This window comes from Acipenser ruthenus, chromosome 3 (genome assembly GCF_902713425.1).
Source record: "Acipenser ruthenus chromosome 3, fAciRut3.2 maternal haplotype, whole genome shotgun sequence".
Lineage (NCBI taxonomy): Eukaryota > Metazoa > Chordata > Actinopteri > Acipenseriformes > Acipenseridae > Acipenser > Acipenser ruthenus.
Window position 1 is genome coordinate 42,221,079 of NC_081191.1, and position 15,588 is coordinate 42,236,666.

A 15,588-nucleotide genomic window follows, 5' to 3' on the forward strand; every position below is an offset into this window, starting at 1 on the left:
CTGCAAGCCCAACACTTTATCCTGTGTATGGAGCGGAGACGAGAGGATACTAACTAGGCAATGGTAAGTAACTGACTGACTTTCATTGTATTTAATAATTGCTTAAAATGTAATTCTGTGTTCTCGCTGGTTTGGTGACGCTGCCTTGACTTTTTAAAGTGCATTCACTGTGAACATAAGTAAGTACATTTATTTTTTGTCTACTTCAAACATTTTAAATGGTTTACACTGGAGATTTAGTGGTTGGGAGTGTTCCGTCTATATACAGTTTTCCATCTTAAATATTTTGGCAACTGTGAAAAATGAGTGTGTGTGTTTGGAATGTGTACTGTAGCAATGGCGGGCATTGGCGAATTGAGAGCTGATTTCGTAAGCATTTCACATTGTGAAGTCATACTTTTATCAGTGCTGTGCATGTGGTTACTATGGCAATGGGGTCAAACAAATACCAACTTCATGATTGGTGTTCGAGTCATACTACAATGACCTAGCGAGTCAGTGACATGTATGATGTTACAATTTATTAATAATTTGAAGGTATCTGTGGTTTTAAAACTTCATAATTATAAAGGTAAAGAAATACAAAAACGGGTTTTGTCATTTAAGGTTTGCATTTAACTTTTATAAGGTTTATTTTAAAGGCAGCAAAATATGGAAATTGCACATTCCTTGTCATTAGCGTGTCAACATCATTTTAAAAGGTTTACAAAACTTGAAAATGTTGCTGAATTTGTCACTCAAGGTTGTTTTAAAAAATCTTTTTTTGTCTGCTTGTTACGTTTTTTTGCAGCCAATGCAATATCTTTGTTTAGATGTACGAAAGCAGCCATATTTAGGTGGAAACAAGGTATTCTCAGCACAGCTGAAATTTTAGTTTTGGTTTGAGGGCAGCAGGACCTTTTAATTTTTGCTTGACAAACGACCTTATGCAGGGCGACTTACAGAGGTAACAAGTTATTACAATATAGCAAAGAGATTACAATACAGCTAAGAAAAAAAGCAATACAGCTTTTTTGTTTGGGGATTTTTTTAGAAGAGAAGAAGGAGGCAAAGTCATCAGGAGATAGAGGAGGGAGGAGGAGGGGTTAGTTTCTGTTTGCACTTTTTTTGTCAAATGAAACATTTTTTGCAATTATTGTGCAGTGTGTTTGTTTCTGTAGGTTGTATGCATATGTGCTTTGTATTTGTAGTGTATACGTGCAACTAAACTGTTGATGTAGTCACTGGGTAAGTCGCTTTGGCTAAAAGTGTCTGTTAAATTACTAAATAATAATAATAATAATAATAATAATTCCCTAAATATACTGTATGTATTAGATATCCTGCGCCGTTTGAGCGGCAGATTTGCAAAAATAACAATTTTATAAGCACTTCTACCTAGAACCGCCAGACGTGTCATTTTGATGCGTATTACAATACAGTGCATGTTTGTTTTGTGTAGCCTTGTGACGGGGTACTCCCCGCCCCAGTGCATGTTTCGTATTATTTTGTATTATTATTATTTAAAATACAGGGCAGACGAAAAACTGTCTGCCATTACTGGTGTGTGGCAAAGTGCCCGCCCCTGTGTGTATTTTGTGTGTTATGTGTTGTATGTTGCGTGTGTTAATGTTGGTGTATAGATTGGTACACGGGATATAAACGGGTCTGTGTTTCACGTGTGTTTAAAAAGTGTAGATTTGTATTTAGGCACGAGGAGGGCACAAATCACTTCACGTGCTGGTTAAATGTAATATGTGAGCACGGGGTTGCACAGAATTAATTCACGTGCTGGGATTCAGGTGAATAATTAATTAGTAATTGAATCCCAGCACAACAGTATAAATAGGCACATTTTTAGTCACTCGGGGTTAGGTGTTCAGAGAGTGGAGAACGGGTGAGAGAGAAGGAGTAAAAGCGTAAGCGTAATTATAAATATAATAAGTGTATTCTCACCGTGTTTGTTCGTCTCCGTTTCACCTGTGTGTTAGTGTCTAGTCGTTTTGTCTGTCTGTTTATTTTGGCGTCAAGTGCCGTGTCCTGTTTTTGTGCTGTTTGCAAACCTTTTATTTGTTAATAAACGCTGAGTGCAGCCATTGCACTCAGCTCATCATCACCACCGTCTCTGTCTGTGTTTGAATTCCTTTCTGGTCTGACGCAACCCACTCTGGCCGTCTTTGTGACATGGTGTTATTTGTATTTTTGTACTTTACTCGTGAGACTGCATGACTGTCAGCTAGTAATTATTTAATTAGCTGACAGTCACACAGATTTATTAAACTCGTGCAAATTAAGAGCCAGTTGATCCCTCAGCCATAATTTAAAAGACCTGCAGCTCTGGCTGCACGGGAGGAGTGTGTACAGGCGGAATGAAGTGTGAGCTGTGAAGACTATTACTACAGGATATAACAATTGCTACGTATGCTGGTTTTGCAAACAGCATACTACTTGTTACTATTTGTGTTTCATGTTTGTTTATTTTGGCCCACATGTCGTTTACATCGGCTTTTACTGTAAATTATGGATCAGTTCATATGTTTGCTCATGTATTAGTCGACCCCCCCAACTTCAGGATTGTGTTTTGGGTTTACATTTCTCGAATTATACTTGAGCAAATATGGTAATAATAATAATAATAATAATAATAATAATAATAGGTTTATAATAAATATATATGCAGTCAAAAAAGTTTAGCAAATAATACAAGGGTAGTACACAGGGCTTTCTTATGGAATGCTGTTTTTTGTAATTATTATTAGTCTTCTTTTTTTTTCCCCCATGCTCTTTTAGTTTTTTTTTTTTTTTTTTTTTTTGTAGCCAAATGAAGCAGGCTGCACTTTCAGTGCTTTAACACATCTTAAAAGATGTGTGGAAACCCAGTTTAAGAAAGCTGTACAATATCAGTAGTCTCCCAAGGCTAAATTGGAACTGATACACAAACATTTAAATATACCTTCCCATATTTTAATATTAATTAGGTTATTTTCATTTGGAACAAGAATTTCTCTGGCTAAAAGAAAACTACATGGAAACACACACAACCCGAAAGTACTACCAAAATAGAATGAGGAAAAGGTGAGACTTATTTCTATTTTTCCATGGAAATTGCCTCATTGTTAACCATTGTGATGTCATACTCAACTTTCTGCCTCCTTTTATATTTGATCCTGAATATTCATTTTTTCTCTTTTTGCAGATGTTGTATAAAAATGATACTCAATGGATCAGTATGTGATACTAAACTTTTACCATACAGATTATTATTATTATCAGTTGTGTGATACAAGAAATTATTGCATTTTGAATATTGAAACATGCATTAAAGCTATTTGCTATTTAACCCACGAATGCCCCCGGGTTCTATTTTTTGTTTTTTGAATTTCAGTGAGATTTTTTTGTTTCACAATCTGACTACCTAGTGTCACTGTTTTTTTTGTTTTTTTTTTAATGTTTTATTAGAAAATAACATGAAAAACAACAGGCCCAGTAGACTGGTAAGGAGTGACAGAAATTGGATTTGGAGGTTAAACTGATTGCCAATGACTACGAGGCCAATGTATGGTGAAAAACATTTATTCTTTTCCTTGAACAAGCAGTGAGTGGGTGCAGAGCCAGACTTTTGAACATGACGTTGGTTTCACAAAATATCCAATCCAAAATACCCAAAAGGGAATTCCCCAAACCCCTTTTGGAAATTTCAGTCTCAAATGATGTGAAAATGTGTCATTCTTCAATTAAAAAAAAACAAAAAGAATGAAATACCAGAAAGAGCTGAGGGCTTCTTCAGTGTTACGATGAATAAGAGAATGTTGGTGAACAAGGCAGAGCTTTTTTGATCACTGCAGCAGGTTCTGTTGCTAGAAATGTCATACTCTCAAAAAAAGTTTTTTGTAATATCTCCTTTTTCTCGAGCATTTTACATGGTTGATGCAATACTGGGGAAGACCCTGTGCTGTAAAATGCTAAAAAAAAAATCTAGCTGTGGCTTTTCAGGGTATAGGTTCATCAAATCAACTCCTTAGTCAAGAAGACAAACCTTTATCAGTATTGTCTTTGCATTGTCTTCTTTTAAAAAATGTATTTCTTATTTTCACATAATAAATAATAAACCTTAGAATTTAAATCAGAGATGGAGTCTCAAGACCCAGTCTCGGTCTTGAGGCGACATTTTAAGGTCTTGGTCTTGGTCTCGGTCTCAGGCCGTCTGGCCTTGGTGGGGGGGGGGGGGGCTAATGATTAAGCTGCCCCCTGGTGCATTCACTGAATAATGTACTTTGCATATGATCTTATTTCCATGTGATTTTTAATGTGTGTGTGTGTATATAGAATTGCAAATATATGTGCGTGTGTAATAGTAAAACAATTTTTGGTTTGCTCGCTTACAAAAAATAACCGACTTTTGCAGTTTCCGTTGTGCTTTTTTTTCATACGCATACATTTTAGCGCATATTTGTTTTTGGATCGAAACATAGCTACTGACAGTTTCCATAACAAATTCAGACCTCGCAAGTTTCCCTTCTCTACGAGCTGAAATGGCATCGAAGCCGTCGCTGTCATTCAGTTTGCCTACATCAATTTTGAAATTGATAAACATAATAATAAATGGACAGCAAAGTGCAAGCATTGTAATACAAAGGTGACAGAAGTGCGGGGAACTCTTTCTTTTTCAATTGTTTGACATGTGTATAGCTGTTATATCTATCTAGCAAAACCGTCTTCAGCCAGGGGGGCCTGATCATAACACCACATCGAACGAAACTGTCGCCGCAGCTTCTCTCATCTCCGGTGTTTCTGAGATGCAACAAAAACTTGTGATTGTATCAAGTGTCAAGCTCAGTTAGGAAGGATCCTAACGTCTCGGCTTCCACATGTCCCAGCAATATACTTAATCCTTCCAGGTCAGTACAGGGGTTGCAGCAGTGAGCTAGGCTGAGTAATTGGCAATTTGCATCTAGTAAAGCGCTTTGTGATGGTGGTGTTTTGTGACTATGAAAGGCGCTATATAAAATAAAGATTGATTGATTGATTGATTGATTGATTTCCAAATTGGTGTATAAAAGGAGGCAAAATAATTGCAGATTCAAGTTTCAAGTTTGAAATTCTCTTAAGATGTTTCCAATTATATGTAAATATTTCATGTAAATGTTTTTATACACCTTTTCAGGGTGTGTATTCCTAAGTGAATTGATTGTAACTGGAAAAAGTCAATAGAACAATTTTTTCAATTGTTACATTTTTTGTGTTTATTTTGTTTATCATTGTGGTTCTAGCAAAAAATAATCTGGTATATAAGGTTGGTGACAACAAAAATATTGGTCTCGGTACGTTTGGTCTCGGTCTTGTTACGTTTGGTCTAGGTCATGGTCTTGGTACGTTTTTTGGTCTCGGTCTCGGTACGTTTGGTCTTGGTCTCTGTACGTTTGGTCTCGGTCTTGGTCTTTGTCTCGGTACGTTTGGTCTCGGTCTCGGTACGTTTGGTCTTGGTCTTGGTACGTTTGGTCTCGGTCTCGGTACGTTTGGTCTCGGTCTCGGTCTCGTTACGTTTGGTCTAAGTCTTGGTCTTGGTACGTTTTTTGGTCTCGGTCTCGGTACGTTTGGTTTTGGTCTCTGTACATTTGGTCTCGGTATTGGTCTCGGTCTCAGTACGTTTGGTCTCGGTCTCTGTCTCGGTATGTTTGGTCTCGGTCTCGGTCCTGGTCTCGGTACATTTGGTCTCAGTACGTTTGGTCTTGGTCTTGGTCTCAGTACGTTGGTCTCGGTCTTGGTCTCGGTCTCGGTACGTTTGGTCTCTGTCTCGGTACATTTGGTCTCGGTCTCGGTCTTGGTCTCGGTACATTTGGTCTCGGTACGTTTGGTCTCGGTCTTGGTCTCGGTCTCGGTACGTTTGGTCTCGGTCTTGGTCTTGGTCTCGGTACGTTTGGTCTCGATCTTGGTCTCGGTCTCGGTACGTTTGGTCTCGGTACGTTTGGTCTCTGTCTTGGTCTCGGTACGTTTGGTCTCAGTCTTGGTCTCAGTCTCGGTACGTTTGGTTTCAGTCTTGGTCTCGGTACATTTGGTCTTGGTCTTGGTCTCGGTCTTGGTACGTTTGGTCTCGGTCTTGGTGTCGGTACGTTTGGTCTCGGTTTTGGTCTCGGTCTTGGTCTTGGTACGTTTGGTCTCGGTCTTGGTCTCGGTACGTTTGGTCTCGGTCTTGGTCTTGGTACGTTTGGTCTCGGTATTGGTCTCGGTACGTTTGGTCTTGGTACGTTTGGTGTCGGTCTCGGTACATTTGGTCTTGGTATTGGTCTCGGTCTTGGTACGTTTGGTCTCGGTATGTTTGGTCTTGACTACATCACTGATTTAAATGTATATGAATTGATTCATAATTTCCAATTTCCAATATATTTTGAATGCACTTGATATGCACCTATTCATGACACAATCCAAACACATCTACTATACCTTTAAACATACAAAAAAGATTCCACTATACCTGGTAACCTACCTGCTAACCACAAGGAAAACAAAGAAATTTAGCTGCCAAGCTGAGTAGAACTATATTGTTATCCCCCTCTGGGGGATTGTGACAGGGAGACCCTGTCACTGGTTCTCGAGTGCATGTGTGATTTTATGGAAGCAGCTGGGACGCGTAACAGGAGACACATTGCTAAGCAACTAATTGAGCAGGTAGGCTCGCCCGGTGCTGACTTGATTGGGAGGTCCTGATTGTCTGGGGAGCGTGCCCGGGGAGGCTGCGTGGAGCTCAAAAGGCGCTGCGCCACAACTCAAGGCTACTGCACGGCCATACCCATACAGGGTGCTGAGAGCATTCACTTCATGGAGAGAACTACTACACGAAACCCTTCCACTCCAACGGTGATCGTGAAGGCACTGCCCAGCTGGCCTTTTGAAGCGCTCTCCATTTGTGTGGCAAACTATTTTTAGCTTTGTTTTGTTTTGTTTTCTTTATTAAATCCGACGCTAGGATTGCCATTACTGGAACTCGAGCGTCGGACCAGTGTTGTTAATTAAATCTGCATTCTTGTGCGGAGTGTCAACACCCAACGCTCGGTGTCTGCCTCCGTATTATTCAGTGACCCTGTTACAAGGATACACCTACATTTTTGCATAAGTCTGGATAACTGCTTATCCAATTGTAATGAAACTTGGTATTAAAATTATTTACCATAAGTATCTTATTCTGGGGATATATGGAGGTGTCTCTCTGTCCGTCTATATGTCAACTTACATTTTTGAATATATCTGGAGAATTGCTTATCAAATTGTGATTAAACATTTCATTACTACTTCTTATTCTATGCTATTCAGTACATACCATCAACTTTTTCATCATACTGATAGCTCAAATTTAGATTTTACAGACGTGGAGAGTGAGGTATGTTACCGACAGACCGTTACTATTATTATTATTGACAGTGAACAGTAACATTTTACGTTACAGTGGTCTCTGGCTAAGAGAACACTTCTCGGTAAGCAAACAAAGTGTTCTCTTAGCCTCAGTGTTCTCTAAGACAGAGTTGACCATTGGCACAATATGCCAAGGCCAATCACAATATGAATCAATAAATACAAATGCATTTAGTACTTCTGTCATGACGCACGTGCAGCAACATATGAAATTAATAGAATAAGTAAGAGAAAAGCAATAGGCAAGCATATGTTAATAAACTATAATAATAAACTAACGAACAAGCAAACATTGGTAAACTGTCAAACTAGATTAACAAAACACCCCTACATACGGTAAAAATACAGCAGCGGCTCTAACAGTAATTATGAATACGAGAATTAATTTTAACACGATTATTTACACAGCACCGTCCTACACAAAAATTCTAGATTTTAGATTCTAGATTACTCACACCATGACAAGTCAGTTTTGAAAAGACTGAATAAACCATTTGAGTTTGAAGATGATAAGTTATCAGCTACAAAACAGTGGTGTATCAGTTCTGAACTGGTTAGCAATGGATTGCTATTGGTGCCTAAAAGGTGTTCTTTTAAGTTCCTATTCCTTTATTTTTATTGTGTAGTGTAATAAAACATAAAAATACTGATAAACCAAAATACTACAATTTTCAGCGAAAACTTTGCTTTATATGTTCCTCTAGGTTGTATATAATAAATTGTGCCCGATTTAAAAAATACTAAAAGAAAGATAATACATTCTTCCTTAATTCAACGTGTACTGTACATATCATTTGCGGTTTTAAAACCCAACTTCTGGGTCATGCCACTGCAATTCTAAATATCAATTCCATCAGTACATTATAACGTAATCACAGCACAACAGTTTACTGTGCTGAAAGGGGAATTCTACAGAGATTCACCACTTAGCCGATACAGCTACATAATTCTAATAAGAATGACACAGAGTTGTTACTCATGCTGCCCTCTCACTGCGTCTCCTCTCTGACCACAGGACTGACCTTGTTTTGTCTGAGTGGCAGTGGGAGGTTTAGCACTCAAAGCAAACATGGTTAACATACATGCCAGCCCAGCCCACGGCTCTACTCATGTGGTTTAACTGCTGCGGAAGGACACATAGTCAAAAAGGCAAAATCTTTTCTTGAAATCTGGATGAACTAGATTTCAAAAACACCCACAAATAATGCGAAGAGGCATCACTGCAAGTGAGAAAGCCAGAACAGCGAAGGGGAAAACAGATTTCTCAGAATAGCTGCACATTTATATATCGTCCAGATTTTTTTTTTTTTTGGTTGAATCTCCCCTAGTGTAATGAAAGGTACAGTATTTAAAAAACAAGAGGTCAAATCACATTTTCTAGGAAAATCTGTTGAAATGATGCTGGGGTTATTTGAAAATGATCATTCAGTTTAAATTCTGGTAACACTTTACAATGCAACAACAGGCTTATTTACAAAATACATGTTTTCAGTTTCTAGCATCTGTTTTAATTACACTGTATTTACTGTGGTTGTTTATTTTTACAATATAATTGCTATGTTACAACACATGAAATTACAGTGTAGTTACAGACACTTAATATACATTGTTAACTTCTATGTTAATCCTGTATTTCATTGGCAGTCAGTACAGTGTGTCCAGCACTGTCTGACTTATTATAATGCAAGTGGAAAAACAGTCCCTAATTTAAATACAATTAATATTTAAAAATAGCCAGTGATTTCGACTTCTTCTTTCCAGCGTGGACCAGCGGATGAGACATGAGTCATTTCAAACAAGATGTCATATGGAAAGAGATGCTTCTCAAGTCAAGCCCCACTCTGGATTATGTTTCTCACGTACCTGGAGAGACTTTCTTAGATACCCCACATTAAAAGCCTTGCAGCTGATTGAGGGAGGAACATGTGAGACGGGACAAATGAGTCAGTCAACAGGTACCATCAGGCCTCAGACTAGCAGATTGAAATAAAGTAGGTGCTGTTACGAGTCCACCTTAATGTTGCACAGAGGAGTACTGTGGAAAAAGAGTATGTACAGAAGAGTATATATGGCATTCTGGAGAAAGTGCCGGGCCACCTCTCCTGGTTTGTGGTGCTTGGGGGTGGGGTATTTGCAGCCAGTTTACCCACTACTCTGACCACTTTTTTTCAAATTATGTTGGTGTCCCTGTATAGAAAATCGGTCGCTCTTCAACTAGATGCGTATAGAGGGAAATTTCTCTATGATCAGTCCAGGGACCAACAAAATGTGGCCTTAATAGGGGGTGGCCTTACTACTGAAGCTTCATATAGTTTATACCGTAGTATTTTGATTGTTTCAATAAATTAATTTAGCCAATTTATTTATAAAATGTATTGCCATGATACAGGCAATGCTGTACACAGCTAAAGGTAAAGCAAAGCATTTGTTTAAAACACTAGAGCTTTCTGTAACCCTTTTGACTGGCACCCATCAAGACAAAAGAAAACTTATAACAGGGAGATGCCGCATTTATATAATATAGAGCATATGTCAGAAATTTGCTAATCAAATCATGCATGTAAGGGACACCCCAGTTCACAAAAGTGTGTGCTACATATGACAGGAAAATCAACCTCATTGGACAAACGGCTTCATCTCAGTATCTTTAAATGAAATTACTTTTATAAAGTTGCAGGCAATGAAACGCCACAGTATGGTACATAAGTGTTTTTTGGCAGAGGTAGTTCATTGCTCCAGAATACACCCAGCCACAGACAGAGTTCCCTGCCCTTGCTGTCCCAGAGAGTGACGGGCGCCTCTGTTTATCAGCTCTGCAGGGCTGCAGTAGCTGAGTCCTCAATCCAGGGTCCTCGTGCCTAGAGCTATCAGCAGAAGTCAATTTCAGTCCAGGCTATCCTGTTTTAAATTGCACTCTGAGACAGTGGCAGGCTTAGGCGGAATCCTGGACAGAAACTGTAAGAAACTGTGATGGGGAGAACACGGCTGCCCAGAGCTGGGAGGAAATCCTGATGTTTCATGGAAAGCCAATTTGAGAATCAGCTGGAGTTCCACACAGTGCTGTTACAAGTAGGAAGAGCAGAGAGATTGCAATTGCAGTTCGCTGGTTCCCACTTGTTCTATGCCAATGACATTTTGGGTTCACATGTATTTTAGTATTATTATTATCTATTTCTTAGCAGACGCCCTTATCCAGGGTCGACTTACAATTGTTACAAGATATCACATTATTTTTACATACAATTACATTATTTTTTTTACACATTATTTTTACGTACAATTACCCATCTATACAGTTGGTTTTTTACTGGAGCAATCTAGGTAAAGTACCTTGCTCAAGGGTACAGCAGCAGTGTCCCCCAACTGGGATTGAACCCACGACCTCCGGTCAAGAGTCCAGAGCCCTAACCACTACCCCACACTGCTGCCCACAATATTAATGGTAAGATGTTCATATTTGGTGTAACACCCGGTTATAAACAGCAGTGTTGATGACTTCCAGCTGTAATATTTCAAAAGTAACATATTAATCATATGTATATTCATACCTTTATTTAATACACAGTGCATAAAAACACTTTACCATTAGCCATCTACAACGGGAAACTGCAGACGAATGGAACACTGAACAGCATTGTTATCTCTGCCCTATTCTGGGTGGCTATCCAAGCAATATCATTTCAGCTGAAGACCATAGATTCTGATCTCAAACTTTGTGGCATATGTAACTTTCTGCTCGAAAAACTTAAATTTCTATTAAAAAATGTTTAAATGCAATTGCAATAGTCTGACACCAAGTGGTGCAATGAGCTAGGTAAAAATCTCATTAGAAAGAAAACAAAAACATTTTAAAACAGAAAGTGATTTTAGCCTTACATTCATTTTTTACAGATCTCTGTTCATATGCTTTGTCTTTCTTTTGTTTTGTTGGGGTGATTACCCTTTAGGGTTCTGATTTCTGGGTGTTATTTTTTAACCGTCTTTATTTCCATGTATGCGCATAGAATAGAATGAAACCACATTCCATGTTTTCAACTCTAACAAATAAAACACTTCTAATCATTAGCCAAACCTATCAGTAAATAACTTTTTAAAACAAGGATCTTGATCACTGTTTAAGAAAGCAAACTTGATTCAGAATAGCTACACTGCATTAATGAATGGAACTGTCAGATCAATAATACATTTTAAAACCCTAAACACTTTGCTTTATCAGATAAACTCATTATAATCGAATTTAGAGAAGAGTCAGAAACATGCTCTTGTTTTGATTGATATTGTAGCGATCATGGTTAACGCAGGCAGGCGCATCACACAGAGCAAGGCAATCCACACACAAGCAGAAGGCGGGCGCAAACCCGGGACCTCTCGCACTAAAGCCTAGCTCCGATACCGCTGTACAAAAGAGCCGGCTCCTTTGCAAGGAGCATATATCGGGCTTATGTCTTCGTGCGTGATTACGTCACCTACCAGCCCTGCTGCTGCCTTCCCCCGTGCATGCTACACTACTTTTACTGTTGTGTATGTATGTATGTATGCATGTTGTTATTTATTTGTTTATTTGTTTATTAATTTAAATGAGGTTGTATAACTGAGAATTTTTAGATGAAACAAACAAAACTTGCAAGCATTTTGTGCAGTCAATGCCAAAAAAAAAGAAAAAGAAAAAGAAAGCTCAAGGATTATGCTAGGAACAAGCAAGACATGAAAGACCATAAAATGCATGTTTTTTTTACTCTCTAATTCTTGCATTCATTTTTTTTTTCAACATTCACATCTTGCATATTCCCTGTGTGATCCCTGCTTTCTTTGCATCATCCAAGCAGAACCCGTCTTGCACTTTTGTGCAAAGCGTGCATGAGACCTTCCATGTACCATCCAGTTCCTTCTTTAAACTTGCAGTTATGGTCTTGCAGGTCCTGCAGTGTTGATTGCACATTGCTGTCAGTTGTCTGTTAATCAACTGGACAGTTCTCCAAATGCACGCTGTGTGCTGATATTTGTTTACTGCTTTTTATTTTTATAACTATTTCCTGTGTAGAAAGCATTACAGTTAAAAAGGGGCTGCCCCGGTGAAGCTGCTGTTTACCAGACCGTCATTGCAAACAGGCCCCAGATCGCAAACCTTGCAGTTTGCAGTCTGAACAGGATTGGAAACAAAGAGCATTTCAAAGAGTTAAACAGGGTCACCTCTCTTCAGATGAAGCACTGAATTCATTAATCTGTAATGACTGATGCAATAAACATGTAAAATACTAAAATATACCTAATACAATGACAAACATTTTGACTAGAATTATTTTTTGCAGGATATTTTGTTATAAAATAATTAAAGTCATATTTTATATTTTTGTGTTGTCACGGTCCCAGTTTAATTGACTGTTTCAAATTATACTGTATATACAGTCAACCATGGTTAACTCGACTGGTGGATAACTCGACACCTTCGCTTACTCTGACAGACAGTCTTTGTCCTGAATTTTCTCCATATAAAATATATGCATCCTGCCTCTTCATTTTTTAATTCGATACCACGCTTTACTCGTAACTCGACACTTATTACCGGTACCGAAGGGATAAAAACTATCAAAAAGACTTGTGGATAAATCAACACCTGACCTTCCAGAGCCTCCTATTAAACTGGATAAAGCCATCCCCACACTGGACACGGTTCAGGTGTTTTTTTTTTGTTTGTTTTTTTAGTAATCGCCAATTCTTTTATTTTCTCCCAATTTGGCATATCTGGTGAGCCGAAGACACCCTGGCTAACCTAAGCACGGCCCCTCTGGTCAGGTCCCTGGTGGCCCGCTACAGAGGCAGGACTGCGTACACTCTGAGGGGAGCGAGTGTCCACCTCAGCAGGCATCTGCAACTCCCGTCTGAGTGTAGGTATTAAATCTCGGTGTAATTCAACCGCCTCTTGGTAATGCTGATCTGCTCTGTCCAGCCTTTGCAAGAGGCAGTTGAATTGCACATCCTCCCTTGCAACGGTGCAGGAAATCAGGGTGTGCATCCTCCTGTACTCCGATCGCATAAAGCGATGCTCTTGAAGCAGGCACCTCCTGAATTCCCGCTCCGACAAGCCCCTCCGTGTACGCTGAGGGGCTGCAGCACCACCTGCAAGTGAAAGAGTCACGTACATAAACGTAAGTATATTAATAAATGTATACAGTATTCATGCTTACAAAAGGCATACAAAAGGGTTTAAAAATATAATAATAATAATAATAATAATAATAATAATAATAATAATAATAATAATAATAATAATAATAATAACCACTCCCTCCCCTCCCTGCCAATGCACAGGAGGTTCTTCCTCAGGGACCAGCACTTCATCCTGCCTCTGTTCCTCCAAGGAAGCCAGTGACTGTGAATCCGCTAGAAACACACACGTTAAAAGAAACGTTGATGTTGTAATATTATAAGAAGTCAAAAGAATGTCTTCGTTTTAAAGGTGTACAACTCTGGCTAACTAATTATTAGTGATGGTAGGCAAAGAACGGATTCTGTAATGATTTCAATAATGATTATGTGCATTCTGGATTGGGTTTCTTTCAGGGTTATAATGCATGTTTTTTGTGTATCCAAATGCTACGTTAGTGTCAACGATTAACTTTACACATATATGTTGGCTATACGGTGCATAAATCTTAAATCTGTATCAATACATAACTCATTACCTTCGAATTGCACTGGGTCTGCTGTATCAGAGGACATCTGGGAGGATGAAGTATTGAGGACATGGACCCATCAACCAGTGCATCTCCTCCCAGAAACGGAATTGGGATGCAGGTACGCATATTTAAGTTTTTTAAACTTATCTCGCACTTGCAGGATGGTACGGTGTATGCCAATATCAGCTAGAGCTTGCAACACTTGCGTGTAGATGTTTACATTTCTCTGACGAGGCCGATCCATCACGTCCAGGTCCGCTATAATTTGAATTAACGCACGAGTATCCTCATCTGTCCAGCAGACCTGGCTGTGTGGTGGTAGAAGAGGTGGAGCTGAGTTCTTCCTGGGACATCTAAAAATAATTAATTATACAGGGTAAATAAATACTACTAATGAAAATGATAACTACAACAACAATATTTATTATACTTGGAGGCTAAGTTATGTACTTTCGTTGTGCATGACAACATGCATTTAAACACACATATTAATAATAGGCTAGGTTCAACTTACATTTGCAGTGTCTTTTGCGTTCTTCTTTCTTTGCATGTGTGTGTTTTGGTATGGCTTTTATTCCACCAGGTAAACAGGATCTTGACTGCTGAAATCTAGTTATCCCCAGCCAGGCACGATTCCTACTCCATGGGTTTTTACAGCACTTTTTATTGTGAGAAAGCCATTGACCCTGGCCTTACAGTCGCACTGACCAAAGAATGTTATTTTGCTGTTTTGCGTGACAGCATCACAGTCAAGACTGTAAAGTCAATTTTCACATGCATGTAAACCCTGCCATTGTTAGTATTTTTCAGATTTTTTTTTTTACAAAAAAACACCTTTCAGAACATAAGTAACAAAATAACTATAAGGTGTTTTGATGTTGTTCCTTTCTGTTTTTCTACAATAAGCACAGTACTGTCTTCCTTGTGTTGCCTTGGATTGTGAAGCAGTCTCACCTAACTCTGCAACTGGCTCTGGCAAATGATGCATGTCATAGGCAGATACCAGTGATGTTGTCTGCACGAGATGCAGTTCACCTGCCATTCCATAAACCAAAGCTCTCCGGAACAATGACTGTTTTGGGTATCTGATTGCTTCCCAAATTGCTCACAGATGTCTTTGTGTAGAATGAAGCTATTTACAGTAGCAATATCAATAAAATGAAACAACAATGTTTTGTAACATTGTAGCACCCTGCTTGTTCGTGTTATCACGTTTTTTTTGGAAAAAAACAAACAAAATAAATCTGAATGGCTGTAGTTCAACATCCAGCTTGGACCTGGAGTGCGACAGGGTGTGAACCTTGACTGAGTGAGAGCGGTCACTGTCTTCTTTATCTTGCCATCTGTTTATCTCTGTCTCCTGCTGTGAGCCTGGAGCCGATCAGTCTGCCACACCCTCTGTAAAACTTGTCCAACAGGTATTTGCGCACTGCCTGGGGCTGTAGGTGTGGATGGATACTCTAAGTTTCACAGAGGGCAGTCTCCACTCTGGGTCTCTGTAATTATATGCATAAAACAATCATAT